The sequence below is a fragment of the Homarus americanus genome, unplaced genomic scaffold (genome assembly GCF_018991925.1).
Source record: "Homarus americanus isolate GMGI-L3 unplaced genomic scaffold, GMGI_Hamer_2.0 scaffold21823, whole genome shotgun sequence".
NCBI lineage: Eukaryota > Metazoa > Arthropoda > Malacostraca > Decapoda > Nephropidae > Homarus > Homarus americanus.
Genome location: NW_024735317.1, coordinates 112,501 through 127,759, shown reverse-complemented (window position 1 = coordinate 127,759; position 15,259 = coordinate 112,501).

Here is a 15,259-nt window from a genome sequence, read left to right as displayed (position 1 = left end):
ATGTCTTTACAAGCCTTGGAGAGAGAGAGAGAGAGAGAGTATGATAATGAGATAGATATCATTATGTACATTTATTATTGTGTGTGCACGTGTATACCCACCAGCGCACATGTATCTACGCTCATGTGTGTGTGTGTGTGTGTGTGTGTGTGTGTGTGTGTGTGTGTGTGAGGGTTTGCAGCTGGTACTTTGGCGCCTGGTGTGTGGAGTCCACTGGTGCCCTCCTCCTCCCTCCCTCACACCTCCCTCAGCGATCCAAACACTCCCCTCCCAGCTTCCCTCCACACATCCCTCTCCACCTCCTCCCCCTGCACTCCCCTCCATGACTAACCGACACTCCTCCTTCCATGACCCTCCCTCCCTCCTTTACTCCACTTCCCTCTTGAACCGTCTATGTAATTCCTCTAAAATTATTCAGATTGGATTATTTTAATCAGACATATTAATAAACTTACAGGTATAAATTACAGGTATAAAGTACAGCTTCAGGTATAATATTACAGGTAGATAATACAGGTCCATGCTTCTCCTCCTCCTCCTCGTTCACTTCCTCCTCCTCCTCCTCTCCTTCACTTCCTCCTCCTCCTCCTCCTCTCCTTCTCTCCCACTACCACCATCTTTACCTCTCAGATGTTGTCATGGAAACCTTTACCACAGTGTCCTCCTGTACTGATGTAACTGCTGGATGTTGCATTGACCTCGTGAGGGATATTGTACAAGTTAATTTCGCATCTTGATTTTACTGACTTGACTGAGAGATGTTTTAATCACACGAGGGAGACTTGGAAGTATTAATTTGTATATTTTTAATTCATATTTATACAGGCTAGTTGTATATAGATTTAGTATACATTATATAGTCCTGGCACATGTATATTCCTAATACATATGTATACCTCTCATCTATATGTATACCTGGTACATATAGGTATACTCATGACACATATATACATGCAGTACTCCTAGATATGTATGTAGACTCATTAACAGAGGGGAGGGGGAGGGAAGAGGGAGAGGAGGAAGGGGAAAAAGGAGATGGGAGGGTGATGAGGAGGGAGGAAGAGGAGGGGGAAGGAGAAGGAGGGAGGAAGGGATGAAGAGGAGAGGGGAGGAGGAAGGGGTGGGGAGGTAGGGGGCATAGTAAGACTTTTCCAAACATCATCTCCTGGTATAAGTAACATCAGCTGTCGTTAAGTCATAAGTCCATTAATTTTCTCACTTACAATTACTACTTTTTCTGTGTGTTAATTTTAGTGAGTGTTTTTCTCCTTCACCGGATCTGGGAGTGGGTGGTGTGTGGTGGGTGGGTGGGTGAGTGGGTGGGTGGGTGGGTGGGTGGGTGGATTGCCAGTTTATGTTTTTTTCGTCATATTTTCCTCTGGCCGCCTGTGTTATAAATCACATATTTGAGGGAATTAGTGCCATATGTTGTGTCTGTATTTGCTATAATGAATTATTCAGTATGTATGTATGTATGTAGGTATATATGTATGTTTGTGGGTATGTATGTATGAATGTGTGTATTTATTTATGTATGAAAAGAGGAAAGGAATAGAAGCTGTATGGTCACATAACACATATTCTCGCGCTCCTATACACAGCCAATCAGATCTGCCAATCTCTCTGACTTATTACTCTGATTAGCTCTTGTATTTCTGACTAATATATTCCTTCATTAATCATATAAATTTTTTCACATAAGAGACAAGCTTTTAAAAACTCGTAAGGTCTTAAGTTTTATTTGTCAGGTGAATTAATTAAGGCATCTACCTTTGCTCGTAAAGTTGTAAGGTGTGTGTGTGTGTGTGTGTGTGTGTGTGTGTGTGTGTGTGTGTGTGTGTGTGTGTGTGTGTGTGTGTGTGTGTGTGTGTGTGTGTGTGTGTGTGTGTGTGTGTGTGTGTGTGTGTGTGTGTGTGTGTGTGTGTGTGTGTGTGTGTGTGTGTGGATAAATACATAAACAGACAGACATATGAACGCACAGACAGATAGATAAATCAATCATCAAGGCCAACAGACAGACAGAAGGCAGGAAACGCACATTTATGGCCATATAAGGTCAAACTTTAACCCGGAGTGCCAGATGAGAGCCTAAAGAGGGTGCCACTCAACCATCTGGTGTGTATTGTACAGCATGCCAACGTAAAGTCTGGTCAGGTCATCAGTGTCTGGTTGGCACTGATGTGGTATGACCAACTACCAGGATATGTCATGGCACCAGCAGGCACTAGGGGGGGAGGTGGGGGTGTGTGGGGGTGGGGGGTCATTTTTGTGTGTATGAGAGGCAATTTGCCAGGGTATGAGAGAGCTGGGTGGATGGGGTGGGTAAGGGGGAGATAGTGCTGTGGCGTGGGAGGGGGGAGGATAAAGAGTGGTTGGGGTGGGAGGATTAGGGAAGATTGGAGTGGTGGGGAGAGGTTAGGGGTGATAAGTGAGGGTTAGGGAGGGAGAATGGGGAGAATGAGTAGGGTGGAAGTAGAGTAGGGGGGGTGGACAGAGGGGAGGGAATGAAAATTGAAAATGGAGAGAGAGAGAGAGAGAGAGAGAGAGAGAGAGAGAGAGATAATGTAAAAACCGCAACACATCTACATAGGGATTCATTAAAATGTGAGTAAATAAATTTTTGTTATTCGAATTGCTTTTTTTCTAGGGTTAAAATTTTGTTTTAATTTCGAAATATAAAACAATTTTGTGTGGGTTTCTTATAAAACGTTTTAATGAATTTAGTTTGAGTTTAATTTCATCGCCATTTTATAGTTGTGTGTGTGTGTGTGTGTGTGTGTGTGTGTGTGTGTGTGTGTGTGTGTGTGTGTGTGTGTGTGTGTGTGTGTGTGTGTGTGTGTGTGTGTGTGTGTGTGTGTGTGTGTGTGTGTGTGTGTGTGTGTGTAAACGTCAATATATTTCACCAAAAAAGAAAAACGCAATGTTGTTTTAATATCTGAAAACAACAAAAGCAAACACAAGTACAAACAATTTCTAGTCTTTCCCAACAGTGCAAACAACAACACCCTCCCAAACACAGACAATATGGAGTCTCTCGCAACATTACAAACAGATGGTAAATGTAAACACACTTGGCCACTGTTGATGACGAGTGCCTCACAGCTCGAGTGTAAACAAAACAGAAAATGAGCGTCAGGCAAGATAAAACACCGCATATGACGTGTGTGTGTGTGTGTGTGTGTGTGTGTGTGTGTGTGTGTGTGTGTGTGTGTGTCAAGCAGTAGCCCTCTCAAAGACCCTTAACTTGACTTAAATATAAAACACATTCACAGGTTAACTTACACCCCTCCCCTTCTCCTTTAACTCCTCCCCTTCTCCCTTTAACTCCTCCTCTTCCCCCTTAACACCTCCCATTCTTCCTATCTCCCTTAGTCCCTCCCCTTCTCCCTTAGCCGCCCCTCTTCTCCCTTTGCCCCTCCCCTTCTCCCTTAGCTCCTCTCCTTCTCCCTTACCCTCCCTTCTCCTTAATCCTCCCTTCTCCCTTAGCTCCTCCCCTTCTCCCTTACCCCTCCCCTTCTCCCTTAGCTCCTCCCCTTCTCCCTTACCCCTCCCCTTCTCCCTTAGCTCCTCCCCTTCTCCCTTACCCCTTAGCTCTCTCCCCTACTCCCTTAGCTCCTCCTCTAAGGGTAAGGTAATGGGGTGGTTATGGCACTCAAGGCTGATGTTATCACTTGAGTGTGAGGATGTCGGTATATGAGTGCATGTGCGTGTGGTCCCATGTGCACGCTTACACACACACACACATCTATGACTTACAGTAATGCGATGGTCACTCAATGAGACTAAATGGGCTGACCAAGGCTAAGTAAGTAAGTCAGTCAGTCAGTCAGTCAGTCAGTCAGTAGATATGAGATGAAACAGAATACCGCTCTGGCTATCATACGACCACACCCTCACGTCATGCGACCACTCACGCGTCGTGCGACCACTCACGCGTCGTACGACCACTCACGCGTCGTACGACCACTCACGCGTCGTTTCCCTCGTAGATAAAACTCTGGCTTTGATGTCGAGTGTTAAGCAGTACCTGGCCGTGTTTCAGGGGGCGGGCCGTAACTTAAGGCCGCTCAGGTACTTTTATCGTTCTGACGTCTGTGTACCTGTATGTGTACCTGCACCTGTATGTGTGCCTGTATGTGTACCTGCACCTGTATGTGTGCCTGTATATGTACCTGTATATGTACCTTTACCTGTATGTGCATCTGTACCTGTGAGGAATGCCATTGGAATATCTACAGTCGAAAACTATTTCATTAAATCACTGAAACAATGACGTGAATGACGTGAATGAAGAGAATGAAGCGTTTTTGATGTGACAAGATAGAACGCCAACAAAAACACGCTGAATCTATAAGTGACAGGACAGGAGTGAGTGAGAGTGTCATAAGAGAAGCTATAAACAGTGTGTAAGGCGTATTTGATCCTCTTATCGACTGGTAATGAGCTCCAACTGCGTATTCGTGTCCCTATACGCTCCGCTGGACACCACCCCTTCTGGTATTTATAGATCTAAAACCCCCAAAGCACCAATGAAAATACTACTAAGACTATAGATGACAGAATGATAGCTAGTATGGGTGAAATAATAGCAGTCATATACAGTAGAGAGTACCATTTAATTTCCCCATTGCCTAATAATGAGCTTGAACTCCCTACAGCCTCTTCCGGTATTTATAGAACTGAAGCTAAAAGTCCACCAATAGAAACACTCCAAATCTATAGGTGACAGCTAATATAAAGGTCATAGGAAGAGTATAGAGGGACACATGATCCTAATATCGACTATTGGAAGTCCTTTACAATCCTTTTTGGCTTTTATAGAACTGAAGCCCCAAATCTACCAATAGAAACAATCCTCGACTATAGATGACAGAAGGAGAGGTAGTATACGGCCCATAAGAAGAGCAGATAGTAGCATTTGATCTCATTATCAACTGGTAATGAGGTTGAACTATGTATTCGTACTCTCTTACGCTCCGCCAGACACCATTCGTCCTGGTGTTTATAGAACGCAGGCCCTTGTAAACACACTGTACTAGTCAGATGTTCTCGTTATGGTACAAAAGTTAAAAAAAAAGGTTTTTTGTTTTTAGTGTTTGTGTTTTGTTTTGTGTTTGGGAATTTAAGGCATTTTTTCTTCGTATTTTCGTGATTGTATTTTGAATTTCATTTCCTGTTTCAAAAAATAATCTCTCTCTCTCTCTCTCTCTCTCTCTCTCTCTCTCTCTCTCTCTCTCATATAAATACCTATAAGATCACCTTCATCCCTTTCACCCTCCCTCTCCCTCCCACCTACCCCTACCTCCCACACCACATCCATACCCCCTACCTCCCCCAGCCCCCTACCTCCCCCACCTCCACCCTCAGAGTACAGGCGGCGCCACCTGAGAGTGACACACTGGCACTCCTGGCATGCTCGATGACGTCACAGTGCCACTCTTACTCTCCTCCCTCTCCCCCTACGCTCCATCCTCGCTGGTGACGTCATACAGAGCCCCCCTCTCTCTCTCTCTCTGTCTCGTTTTCCACAGCAGCCAGATAGACAGACAGACAGACACAAACCCAACAGAATCACATAGACAGACAGACTGATAGACTGACACCCTCCACACAGACCCTACAGACAGAGACAGCCAGGCAGACAGAAACAGACGGTAATGATTCACCTTGATAAAACAGTATCACTTACCGATGCATCTAATCATAGAATCATTGTCGTCAATTGGTCTATTTTCTCATGATGTCACAGGCGCCATATCACTGATTGGCCTTCAGACAATCTAATCAACCAATCAGATGCAACACCAGACCTCATTGTTCAGCTGGTGTCGAAATCTATATATATGCGAACGTACATAACAGGATTAAATATAATTAAATCGGATTAATAAGCAGGTTTTAACTCCATGTAGGGGATTAAACACTATTTCCCCGTATCGTATCCAACTAACGTTCGGATCTGTATAAACCTGTGACTCCATTTGTTTATATGTGACGTCACGGCGTGTTAGTTGGGGAGAAGCTGTCTCTCTCTCTGTTCTGTCAGTCATATTCCTTGTAAATAAACTTCTGTCGACGCCAGCAAATAGTGTTGGGTGAAAAGTATGTCATTACGGGGATGATTTAGCTGTTTGTGATGTGTATGTGTCTTAAAAATTATTTACGTTTGTGCTGAGGTGAAATAATGTTGAGAGTTTGTTAATGGTGTTGTTGTGGTGTTTACTTGTTATTGTTATTTTTGTTGTTATTTTTTGTTATTTGTTGTTATTTTTAATGTTGGTGATGATAATAATATTATTATTATAGTTGTAATATTTTAATTGAAACTAATAATCACAATAACAACAACAACAAAAACATCAACACAACAACAATAACACCCACAACAACAATAACAAAAACAACGACAATCACAACAACAACAATATTTTTACAAGAACAAACCCACACACCATGAACTCTGTCCGACCAACTCACGAACAAGGGAAAACGACTCACCTTACGTATTACAGTCCACAGGTTTCAACAATACGTTAATAACACGTCTCTTATATCAGGTTCACAGCGCCATTATGTGTTCACTGTGGCGTCCGTTACCTTATTTTATGGAGCAGACTAAACCTCAACCTGGGTCTTTGTTGTGTGTGTGTGTGTGTGTGTGTGTGTGTGTGTGTGTGATTGGTTCTAGTCGTAATAATTTTTAAGTCTAATAGGTTCCAGTTCTAATAGGTACTAGTTCTAATAGGTTCCATTTCTAATTGGTGACAGTTGGTAATTGATCTCATTCATAATAGGTTCCTGTATTAATAATTCCCAATTCTATTATGCCTCATTTCTAATAGACGCCAGTTCCTATTAGCTTCCAGCCCTATTAAATCCTATTAAGCCTCAAACTCTATAAGACCCCCCTGTCCTATTAAGCTATTTAACGCCGTGGTGTCCCGGCTATTAAACCAGTGTAGTGGAGATGTTGTTGGTCCGTTTAAACGAGGCAGTTGGTGGTAATTGAGCCAATGTTGTGATTTTTAATGACGTCTTAATGTGTTTTTCTGTCTATGTCTGTCTGTGTCTGTCTGTGTCTTCTTTTATTTCCTTCTCTGTCAGTTTGATTATGTTCCTTCTCTCTGTCTTTCTGTCTCTCTATTAATGGTTTGGTCTCTCTCTCTCTGTCATATGTCTGTCTGTCTGTCTGTCATTCTCTTTATCTGCCAGTTTCTCTATCTGTCAGTCTCTCTCACTGTCTCTCTATCTCATTCTGTCTCTCACTGTCTCTGTCTCTCCTAAGTTACGGTTGAATTTCCTCGTTATTTCCTCCTCACTTACTCACATATTCTCAAAGTATCGTACGTTAATATTTTCCCTCCATTATTGTCGAGTCTTTGGCCAATTTTCCCGCCATTTTACCTTGATTTTGTGCCATTAGTTGCCTCCTCAGGTATCTTGTCGGGCTGTGTTCATAACCTCCCGTCGGGCTGTGTTGTTCTCTGTTGGTCTGTGTTAACTGTTCTCTGTCGGGCTTTGTTCACTGTATTCTGTCGGGGTGTGTTCACTGTCCTCTGTCGGGCTTTGTTCACTGTATTCTGTCGGGGTGTGTTCACTGTCCTCTGTCGGGGTGTGTTCACTGTCCTCTGTCGGGCTTGGATATATATACGTTGCATTCATTATACTCTGTCGGGACCTGGAGTACATACGTTCATGTCCCTGTACAGGTCGTGCAATATACAGGTCGTGCAATATACAGGTCCTTGCAATATTCAGGTCCTTGCAATATACAGGTCCTTGCAATATTCAGGTCCTTGCAATATTCAGGTCCTTGCAATATACATGTCCTTGCAATATACAGGTCCTTGCAATATACAGGTCCTTCAAATATACAGGTCATGCAATATACAGGTCCTTGCAATATACAGGTCCTTGCAATATACAGGTCCTGCAATACCTTGGTCTGCAATATACAGGTCCTTAATATACAGGTCCTTGCAATATACAGGTCCTTGCAATATACAGGTCGTGCAATATTCAGGTCCTTGCAATATACAGGTCCTTGCAATATACAGGTCATGCAATATACAGGTCCTTGCAATATACCACCGGTTTATTAGTCTTTGTCAGGTCGTGCAATAGTAAACTACACAACCTCTTACAACTTCCTGTACAGAAGCGACCATAAAAAAAATCTGGCCACCACATCCTTGTCCTTCTCACTTCCCTCACATGGAGAGAAAAAATCTTACGATATTTCTCTCTCTCTCTCTCTCTCTCTCTCTCTCTCTCTCTCTCTCTCTCTTTTCCGCTAATTCGTTAACGTAGGGACTGTTCCTGGTTGAGTGGAAGTGGATTTTTAAAAGCCCGTAAGATTACTATTTTCTCGTAAGATTTTTTTTTCTCTCATAGATGCTGACTTAAGGTAAAATATTGAGGTTAGGTTAAGTTAGGTTAGGTTAAGGTAGAGTCTTAGTGTATTTAAGGCGTGATTTTTTTTGTCTGTCTGTCTGTCTGTCTGTCTGTCTGCTTAAATATGAGTTAACAGTAAACGAAGGAAAATTATTCAACAAAAATATAATTAAAACAAAAAATCAAATCAAACTTACGAGAAAATTTTTATCGTACGTGAATCTCCGTGAATGGTCTTAAGCAAGGAGGCAATATACCAACATACCTGCGCCCATCCACTATCCCACAGAAGAGGTAGTGAGTGGTGTGTCTAGCCTCGTTATTGGCGGGGCTGCGACAGGAAGCACGGTTTACGAGCTCTTCTTTAGTCTCCCCTTTTATGTTACAATTTAGAAAATGTGTCTTCTCCGTTTTCTGTGGTTTATGTCTCTCAACTTGGGTTCATTCTGTTCCCGTTTTCTTTCTAGGTTAGCTTTGGGGTTTGTTTTTGATTATTTAGCTGCGTTTGGTAAGCTCTATCGCTGGTTTGGGGTTTGTTTTTGATTATTTAGCTGCGTTTGGTAAGCTCTATGGCTGTTTGTTTGTGATTGGTGGAGGAATTATGATCTGCCCCCCCCCCCTCGGCCCTATCACTTTATAAGGACTTTTTTTTCACCCCTTACAGTACTTGTCACTAACGTAGCTCAGATGGCCAATTATTGTTCACTTTTATTTCGTGTCTATTATTTTCTAGTGTCTGTTAATTTGTCTGTGTTTGTCTGTCTGTCTGTGTGTCTTTTTTGTCCGTCTATCTGTCAATCGTTGGAACTTCTGTCTGTCGTTGGAATTAATGTCTTTGTGTGGTCTGTCAGTCTTGTTTTCTTTCTGTTTGTTTCTGTCTCAATACAAATCACTTATTGAATTTTCTGTCTGTCTGTCTCTCGTATGTATGTGTATCTCTCTGTCTGCCTTCTTGTCTGTCTTTCTATCTATCTGTCTATCTAACTGTCTGTCTGTCTGTCTGTCTGTCTGTTTTAATATAACCAACCAAGCAAATAAAAAAATTGCTCACTAAAAATAGAATAAAGAATGAAAATAAAACACAAAATAAATAGCAACAAGAGAAAGATAAAGGAAAAAATAATAGGAATTAACTTAAAAGCGTAAAACCTCGTCATAAATTATTAACGTAACCGGAAGTGGCTGACAGATAATGACTAATATTGTAAGTTTTTTTATTTATTTATTTTATTATTATGTTTTAGATGGAAATAAAACAAAGAATTTAGGTGAAATTTTGTCTGGGATTTTGTTTCTATGTATTTTGTTTAAGGGATTTTTTTTTAATTTTGTATTATGGATTTTTTTCATCTTGGTGGGATTTTGTTTAAGGGATTTTTAGGGATGTTTATTTTAAGATTTTTAAAAGTATTTGTTATTGTTTTAAAGGATCTCTCTCTCTCTCTCTCTCCCCTCTTATCACATACCAGACCTGCCTGGTGTGCCTGTTGGTCAGCAGTGCCAAAGGGTGTTAAGGGGTACCAAGGGGTGCCAAAGGGTGTTAAGGGGTGATAAAGGGTGCCAAAGGGTGTTAAGGGGGGATGAAGAGTGCCAGACGGTGCCAAGGGATGCCAAAGGATGTTAAAGGGTGATAAAGGGTGCCAAAGGGTGTTAAGGGGTGCCAACCAAAGGGTTTTAATAGGTAGGGGACATCAAATACGGCTAAGGGGTGCTAACATGAGGTCATAACTGTGCTGTGGCAATAGAAGAAAAATCAACCTTAAGAACATTTAAAAATAAGGTCAAAATTTAATACCTTCTTGACCTACTTAACCCAGACGAGGTCACAGTGGCCCAATTGACCTACCCAAAGCAGACAAGGTCTCGGTGGCCCTATTGTACTGCCAATTAACCGAGGTCGTAAATCGGTCCGATAATCCATGTGCCGATTAAGTAGATATTATTGTCTACTTGGGGATTCAAAGTGGAGGTAGGTAAGGGCACTTGTGGAGTGTTTATGTAGGTTTAATGTGTGTGTGTGTGTGTGTGTGTGTGTGTGTGTGTGTGTGTGTGTGTGTGTGTGTGTTACTATGTTAAAAGTATTAAAACAGTGTGTTAAAAAGGGTACTATGTTAATATCACACCCCACTCAACCTCCATCCTCCCCCTCACCCCACTCAGCAACGCCTCCTCCCCACTCCCTCATACACACACTACTTCTCCTCCCTCTCCCCACCTCCCCAACATCCTTCCCGTCCCTCTTCACCTCTTCCCTACCCCCACTTATCTCTATCCTCCACTCCTACGTCTTTTCTCTAGCTTCTAACCCTTCCCCTATCCCCCACCATCCTTCACCACCCACACCATCCTTCCCCACCCCCACAACTCCCACATCATTACCCTTCCAGCCTTTCACATCCAGTTCCCCATCCTCCATATCCTTACTCCACACCTCTAAATTCCTCCAGTTCCCCCTACAACCAATACCACCACTATCCCTCCCCAACATTCCTCCCCACACAACTCTCCCTATCCCTACTCCCCACCACCCCATCCCCATGACTCCCCTTCCCCACTCACCTCCCTCCCCAACACTCCTCCTCCCCACACACAACTCTCTCCCTATCCCTACTCCCCACCACCCTCTCCATGACTCCCCTTCCCCACTACCCCCTCCCCGACACTCCCCTCCCCGCTCCCCACGTCCCCTTCCCTCCTCAAACACAACCGTGAAAGCCGGGAGGACCAGTCAAAACAACAGGATGGCTTCTGCCCGACCTGGCGCCAAAGAGTGGTCCAGCTGGCGCCACTAACACGTACCTCTGGCGCCACTAACCCTCCCCCCCCTCCTCCCAGGTGTCACGACTACGGCCTGCTGACACTCCCCAGATACAGATTCTTAAAAGATCTTACGGTTCATGTTTTGTTTTTCTTTAACTTGAGATGATGTTAGAGGCTATTGAACTTAACCTGGGTTACTAGACGAGAATTCTCAAAGGTTACTAACTACTGGTAATGTGAGGATGTTTTTAACTTAGTCTTAAAGGTACTTGAGGACATATATAACTAATTCTCAAAAGACCTGAAGATTAATTTACCTCCTACCCTTTAACTGACTAGGATGTGAGATACTTAGTTACGAATACTCAAAGGATCTTAAGGTTAATTATCTTCCCCTTAACTGTTGGTATTTAGAAGTGTATCTAACTTTACTTAAGACAATGAACGCAGTTTTTAAAGTCTCTTACGGATAACAATTAGGTTAGGTTAGGTTAGGATTAAGGAAATTAATCTTCAGGTGATATAAGCTGGGGTCCTAATCTTCAGGTTAATCTTCAAGTAATCCTCAGACAGTGATCTAAACACCAGGTAGGAACATACACTCACACACATACCATCACCTCTGGCCACCTGACTCCATCACCTCTGGTCACCTTACACCATCACCTTGGCCACCTTACACCATCACCTTGGCCACCTTACAACATCACCTCTGGCCACCTTACACCATCACTCTGGCCAACCCACACCACATCTCTGGCCAATCTAACTCCATCACCCTCTGGTCACCTTTTACACCATCACCCTCTCTCTGGCCACCCACACCATCACCTTGGCCACCCACACCATCCCCTCTGGCCACCATATGTCCATCACCCCCACACCTGACTCCATCACCTCTGGTCACCCACACCACTCATCTGGATGCACCTTACACCATCTCCCCACACCCACACCACCCACACCCACACCATCTCCCCACACCTTTACACCATCACCTCTACACCTTTACACCATCACCCTGGCCACCTTACACCATCACCCCACACCTTACATCTCTCCACACCATAAACCATCACCCTCTGGTCACCCCACACCATCTCCCCACACCCACACCATCACCTCTGGCCACCTGACTCCATCACCTCTGGCCTGCCACCATCACCTTGGCCACCTTACACCATCTCCTCTGGCCACCTACACCATCACCCACACCCACACCATCTCCTCTGGCCACCTTACACCATCACCCTGGCTACCTTTTACACCATCACTCCTTGGGCCACCTTACAACATCACTTGGCCACCTTACACCATCTCTGGCCACCTTTTACACCATCACTCACACACCATCACCTGGCCACCTTACACCATCACCTTGGCCACAGATGAGTGAACTTGGAGATGCCTGGATGAATCAAACCTCGACGCCTGTGTAGAGAGAGAGTAATAAAAATATCTTACTATTACTATGACAGACAGACAGACAGACAGACAGCTTGTTACTAAAGTACTCCCCCCATCATGGCTTCCTTCTTCACGTTATATATTTATCTTTGTTTCTCCTTTGTTCCTTTCTTTATCACCTTGGCTGGCTCTTCACCACTTCCTGTCTCTCGCTTTAATTTGGCTCTCTCAATTTTGGCTATGCTCTCTCTCTTCCTTCTTTAGTCGCTTATTTTCTTTTACTCTCTCTCTCTCTCTCTCTCTCCCTCTCTCTCTCTCTGGTTATTATGCCTCGCCCCCTCAGTTTATTGTGGCTGTAGATGGTGTTAGTAGTGACACGTGGCTACCAGCGTCCCGTTTTCTTTTCTGTCTTCTCCATAGGGGTGACTAGGCTATTGTTGTTTTTATTTTTAGCTCTCTATCTATCTATCTATCTATCTATCTATCTATCTATCTATCTATCTATCTATCTATCTATCTATCTATCTATCTATCTATCTATCTATCTATCTATCTATCTATCTATCTAGCACGGTAACTGTGTATTATAGCATTACTGTACCTTCAAACTTTATGACCTAACCTAACCTAACCTAATCTAAATACCCACCCCTTGTTAACCACCTCGCCCTGGTTCTGTAACACACACACACACACACACACACACACACACACAGACACACACACACACACACCTGACATGAGGACTGCTATAAATGTTCAGTTTTCTTTCTTCACACTCTTTTGATGTCTTATATAAACATTATTAGTAATTTAAAACAACAAACATCACACCATCTTCAAGCTTGTCACCCCCTTCCTCTCCTGTCCCCTCCCCCCTCCGCTCCCTCTTCCCCCTTCCCTCCCCCTCCGCTCCCCTTCCGTCTCCCTCCCTCCCCCCTCCGCTCCCTTTCCCCCTCCTCCCCTTCGCCCCTTCCTCCTCCCTTTCTTCTTTCTTTCGTCTCCCCCCCTCCTCCCCCCCCCCCCGCCCCCCCTTCCCTCCCTCCCCCCTCGCCCCTTCCCTCCTTTCCTCCCCACCTTTCTGCCTCTTCCCTCCTCCCCCTCCGTCTCCCCCTTCCCTCCTCCCCTTCGCTCCCTTCCTCCCTCCCCCCTCCCCTTCCTCCCCCTTCCTTCCTCTTCCCCTCCTCCCTCTGCTCTCTTCCTCCTCCCCTGCTCCCTCCTTCATCCTCCAGCCCACCTGTGCCCCCCTGCCTCTCCTGCCCACCTTCCCCCTTCCGTTCACCCGTTGTAGTAAAGGTGTTAATATTGTCTCCTAACTGGTGGTGCTAAGTGAATGTATCTAGTTATGGTAGTCTCAGATGGAAGAGGGTGATAGATGGGAGAGAAGATGTGTATAGATGGAACAGGGAGAGAGAGGGGGGGTGGGGAAAGGATGGAAGAGGTATATAAATGAGAAGGAGAAGGGAGGTGAAAAAGAAAATGATTGTAATTGTGAAAAGGTGGGAGGGGAAGGGAGAGGAGGAGAAGGGAGAGAATGGGAGATGGGACAGAGACAAAGATGATAGGGTGAGAGAGGAGGGGGAGGTAACGGGAGGGAACAGGTAAGTCAGTGACCCCCTGTTGACTGTTGTCGTGACCCTAGCAGGTGTGTATACTCGTGCCGTTATCAACAGATGTGTCTTAATGAGTCTGATAACAGGTGTCCTTGCCGTTATCTTGTTCAACAGGTAACAAATGATAACATCTCAGGTATTAAAAGAGTCGAAGTAAAGATGTTTGTTGATATTTACGATATCAGAGAGAGAGTATACGATTTATATTCTCTCACACCCAAAACCCGCTATCATAACACTCACTACTGCTATCAACCACCAACACAACAAATAACAACAACAGGATATCCTCTCAAACTGATATCACACTTCTATAAACTCTCCTTTTCACCCAAGAATCAGATATCACCTCCACAAAATTCCTAAAAGATAACATAAACGATATCAACTCTATATAACACTATTTACTTCCTCAAATGTGATATCTTACTGCCTCAACATCTGTACCTTGTTATCCTTCTGATATATTCACGTCTTCCTTATCACTGGTTATTTGATATCTTGAGGCGGGTTGCTGTTATCTTATACCCTTAATTAAAGTCAGATTAGCCAGTAAGATAATTGTGTTCGTCTAGTTGTTGTTGGGACTTTATCAGTGTTTTATTGTACGTCTTTTGTCTGTCTGTCTGTCTGTTTGTCTTTTTCTGTGTGTGTGTATAATTATGTGTGTGTGTGTGTGTGCATTTTCTCTCTGTGTAATTCTCCTTCTCTATCTCTCTCTCTCTTTCTCTCTATGTTTATATTTTATCTCTCTCTCGCTTTTTCCCCCTCGTATTTTTTTCTCTCAGACAGACAGACAGACAGACAGACAAGAGGCCAACAGTGTTAATAATCATCATTTATGACATCCTCTAATTGCCCTCACCTGTGTCTACCCTCACCTGTGTCTAATTTCTCCCACCTGTGTCTAATTGCCCTCACCTGTGTCAAATTTCCCCCACCTGTGTCTAATTTCCCCCACCTGTGTCTAATTTCCCCCACCTGTGCCTAATTGCCCTCACCTGTGCCTAATTGCCATCACCTGTGTCTAATTGCCCTCACCTGTGTCTAATTTCCCCCACCTGTGCCTAATTGCCCTCACCTGT